Below are 5,230 nucleotides of genomic sequence, written 5' to 3' on the forward strand. Positions count from 1 at the left end.
TGCATGATGAGAGTAGACTATAGTCCGAACAAGATTGCCACTCGATGTCTCTTTTGCAAACCACAGCTCTCAAAAGGAGAGAGATAACAAAAGGGAATGCCCTGCCACAGTGGTAGGGTGGGATGAGGGAACGGGGAGTTGGAGGGATACTGGGAATGGTGGTGGTGGAGAATGGGCACTGGTGGAGGGATGGGTATTTGATTATTATATAACTGAAACCCAAGCACAAAAATTTGTAAGTCTACAACTGTACCTCATGGTGTTTTACTAATAATTTTTTTTTAAAAAATACACAAAATAACCCAAAAGGATAAAGGGCTTAATAAACAATTTTCAAATAAATAAAAAAAAGAATTGGCTTCTTAACATTCTTACCTCTATTGTATTTCTAGGTTTTCTTTGCCTTAGAAGGTATTTTTACTCTGCTCAGACAAAATATCATTAATTACTCCTCATATTTTTCAAAATATAATTATCAAAGACAATTCCCACATTTTTCCTGTCTTCCTTCATGTTTCTTTCTTTTTCTTTTTCTTTTTTTTTTTTGTTCAATTGACCTCTTTCCTTTCCACTTGAAGACAGGGCGTAAAGTAAGCAGTAAACCTCCCTGTTGCCACACTCCCATTTTTCTCTTTTAGTTTTTGAAGTTTATTGATAAAAGAATACCTCTACCTTATTTGAGTGCTGTTGCAAATTTGGGGATTGACTTTTTTAATGTTAATAGACTTTGGGATAAGAAGCAGTCTGTTATCCTTTATTAGTAGACTATTAAATAGTCTATCTAAACTATACAAAGAAGAAGAAGAAGAAGAAGAAGAAGAAGAAGAAGAAGAAGAAGAAGAAGAAGAAGAAGAAGAAGAAGAAGAAGAAGAAGAAGAAGAAGACATTCAATATCTTTACACTTGAATTTGAAAGGATTTTGTGCTTTTTCTATTGATATCATGATTGACAGATATCAAAATTATGATCTGAAGTATCTAACACAATATTGTCACTGAGATACTGATGAATGCTAGAGGCACTTCTGAAATGCACTAAATTCATATCTTCTAGTTTCTCTTCTCCCTGCCCAGAGAAGTATGTATAATTTATTTGCTTGCTCCCCCAAGATTGTGCTCTTGAAAATTTTACTCTTAGGATCCTTGTGCACTCTTTCGATTCTTGTTCATCCATTAAATGGAAGCTTGAGGGTTAATTTTATTCATGTTCACTGCATTGTAAATTAAAACTGAACACATTATAGACTATTGTTAATAGACTAAGATGCTTCCAGACCCCGCACCAGGCTGAGTCATCTTGAGCACCCTGGAGGGGGTGGGTGAGCCCAGCACCTGACCAAACACCCACAGATGAAAACATTCACACTCTGAAATCACTGTCATGCTCAGGGCCAGACTTCACTACTCAGGCCAAGCCCCATCAAGAAATTAATCTGTTCAAAAACTCAGGCATGTGATGCTTTTGTGACTGAAATCTCCAGGTTTTCATGGATTTGAACACAGGTTTCAAAAATTGGGATTAATGGTGGTGGGAAGGTGCAATGGTGGTAGAATTGGTAAAAGGTAAAGGTAAAGGCCCTCCCGTTGATCGTCGATTTGCTCGAGCGGGCCCAGTAACGTCTCCATTGGAGACTTTGTTGTTACTGTGTTTGGCATATCGAATACTCTCGGTAGCTTGCCGGGCTCTCCGAGAGGGGCGGAGGAATCGAACTCGGGTCGGCCATGTTGGCCGCTTGTAAGGCGAACGCCCTACCGCTGTGCTATGGTGGTAGAATTGATGTTGGAATATTAAATGTCTGTAACAAATCATCATGAACAACTTTGTAAAAACAACTAAGTAAAAGAAAAATAAAATAAAATAAAGATTATTGTTAAAAGTCATAATAAAATTTTCATATATGTTAACAAATTATACTTTATGAAATAAAAATATTCACCAAAAAATATGAAGCAAAACCTTACCATTGCTTTAGACTTTTGTAATTCTTCCTAAGGTCTGATTTGAGATAAGTAGATAAATTTTCATGTCAAACTTTTGCAATATTACATATGTGTAACCTCTGACAAACCCCATGTATACTCCTTAGGAAAACCTTGAAAATGAAGTATTGTTTTTTACCATTATTATGAAAATAGTTTCTGGCCTTGGGGAGCCCTGGAGCCATACTTTAAGAACCACCAATTAGGAGAAAGAACTGGCATGTGTGATATGTTCTCTTGGTCTGACCTCTTGGGGTTCTACCGTCATCCAAAATATTTGCCTTTCCATTTTGTCTGCTAGATTCCTGGCTTGTCTGGGCTAGATAAATGGTCCTCTTCTTGGCATGGGTTTAAGGAATACTTTAATTGCACATACGCACCACCTGCAGACTCTAATGTCTCCATAAGGGACTAAAGACAATTCTTTCAACTTCACTTTAGTAATGACCACTGATATCCTGATGATATCAGGATATGGAGGACTTAACATTTGCTGAAAACCAACCCCCATGTTCCATACAAGATGTTGAGGACAGACTACTGTCTGTCACTAGCCTGAAAGTAGGAGAATTCTTTGATCACTTTCCAGACTAAAAAGTGTGCATGGTACAGCATTTACACCACTAGAAATATGCAAAGTTCTTTGTAAACCATTTAAAATTGCACCAAGCAGAGAGAAGCCTATTTTCCTCTGGCAAATAAGAGGATCAAAGTGAACTGAGAGAAAATAGAAATTTGGAGGTTAGGGTGAACCTTTAGGTGATTTTGATAGAGTTTTTCTATCAAGGTTCAGACAGGTTTTTGCTCTAATTTTGTCTAACACAAAAAAGCAAGGTACTGTTTTGGTTCTGGTAATCTGCATTACAGGTAAAATAAAATTTCAGAAAAGATGTCCAACTTGCACCTAGCATGAGTGGTTGCTTAAAACAAGTCAAGGTTGGGGGGAAAGGGACTCTCCTTCACTGCTGGTGGGAATGCCGACTGGTTTAGCCTTTTTGGAAAACAGTATGGATGAGTCTCAAAAAAATAGAAATTGAGCTCCCATTTGACCCAGCAATACCACTCCTGGGATTATATCCTGGAGAGGCAAAAAAGTATAGTCAAAATGACATCTGCACTTGTATATTCATTGATGTATTGTTTACAATAGCCAAAGTCTGGAAAAAAAATCCAAGCGCCCAAGAACAGATGACTGGTTAAAGAAACTTTGGTACATCTAAACAATGGGATACTATGCAGCTGTTATAAAAGATAAAGTGATAAAATTTGCATACAAGTGATTCTACATGGAAAGTATCATGCTAAGTGAAATGAGCCAGAAAGAGAGGGACAGACATAGAAAGATTGCACTCAACTGTGGAATATAAAGTAACAGAATGGGAGATTTACACTCAAGAATAGTAGAGATGAGTACCAGGAGGATTGATCCATGGTTTGGAAGCCAGCCTCACATGCTGGGGGAAAAGATAGAGAAGGGAACACCAAGTAAAGTGTTTTTGGAGGATCCACTCGGGATGGGAGAGGCATGCTGAAAGTAGACTATAGACCCAACATGATGACCACTCAATACCTCTATTGCAAACCACAACACCCTAGAGAAAAGAGAAAGCAAAAGGGAATGCCCTGCCACAGAGACAGGGCAGGGTGGGGGATTCGAGGGGGGGAAGGGTTACTGGGATCATTGGTGGTGGAGAACGGGCACTGGTGGAGGGGCGGGTATTCAATCATTGTATAACTGAAACCCAAGCATGAAAGTTTGTAAGTCTACAACTGTACCTCATGCTGTTTCACTAATAAAAAATTTAAATAATAATAATAAAAAATGATACTTTCCATGTAGTACCACTTGTATGTAGATTTCATGACTTCATCTTTTCTAACAGCTACTTAATCACTTAACTTCCAGTTAGTCGTTGATTTGCTCGAGCGGGCGCCAGTAACATCTCCATTTGTCCCTGTTGCATGCTAGTGTAGCCCAATGGCATCTGTTCGCTCCGGGAACATGAAGAGCCTCAAACCGATTGTTCATGTTCTTGACGAAGAAGTCTGACCATCTAGTAGGTGGGCAGCCACGCGGTCTTTTGACATCCCATGGAATCCAGTTGGTAAGAGCTCTAGTCCAGCGGTCGTCTTTAAATCTCATTACGTGACCAGCCCATCTGATTTTCGACATCTTGGCAAATGAGACAGTGTCCCTGATTCTTGATCGTCGACGGATGTCAGATCTCCAGATTCTTTCTCTCATTTGAGTGAATTGTGATATTCCAAGCATAGCTCTTTCTATTCTTCTTTGGGAGACCTGAATAGCATTATCATCTTGTTTGCATAGGGCCCAGGTCTCTGAGGCATATGTTAATGCAGGAAGAACACTGGAATCAAAGAGATGTGCCAGGAGCCGGAGGTTCTTCGTCTTCTTAGCTATTTCTTTGACGTTCTTGAAGGCGTTCCAAGCCGCTTTCTTCCTCCTGCACAGCTCGGGTGCCAGGTCATTTGTCATGTTGACCTCTCGACCTAGGTACACATAGCTGTTGCATTCGGAGATGGTCGTTCCGTTGAGAGCGAATGGGGCGTCAGGAACGAGGCTGTTTCTCATAAGCATTGTCTTCGTAAGATTCAGCTGTAGTCCTACCTTTCCACACTCATGGTCAAAGTCAGCCAGCATTTGTGCTGCTTGGCTGATGTTTGGTGTTATTAAAACAATGTCATCAGCAAAGCGGAGGTGGTGTAGTTGCCGACCATCTATCTTCACTCCCATTCCTTCCCATTCCAGTCGTCGCATGATGTTCTCGAGGGTGGCACTGAAGAGTTTCGGTGAAATGGTATCACCCTGCCGCACCCCACTCTTGACATCAATGATCACTTCTTTGTAGAATGGCGAGATCCTGGTAGTGAATCCACAGTACAGCTCACGGAGGATCCTGATGTATTGGGCTTGAATGCCCTGATTGGCTAGGGCTTCAATGACCGCTTCTGTCTCAACAGAATCAAAGGCCTTCTTTAAATCAATGAACGTTAAACAGAGCAGCATCTTGAACTCCCGAGAAATCTCAATGAGCTTGGTTATCGTGTGGATATGGTCGATGGTGCTGAATCCTTTGTGGAACCCAGCTTGCTCACATGGTTGTCCTTCATCTAGTGTTCTGCCAATCCTATTTAGGATGACTCGAGTGAACAACTTGTAGATGACAGACAATAGGCAGATCAGGCGATAGTTGCTAATGTCATGGATGTCTCCCTTCTTGAACAGTAAT

This window comes from Sorex fumeus, unplaced genomic scaffold, assembly GCF_029834395.1.
Source record: "Sorex fumeus unplaced genomic scaffold, SorFum_2.1 ptg000054l, whole genome shotgun sequence".
NCBI classification, from domain to species: Eukaryota; Metazoa; Chordata; class Mammalia; order Eulipotyphla; family Soricidae; genus Sorex; species Sorex fumeus.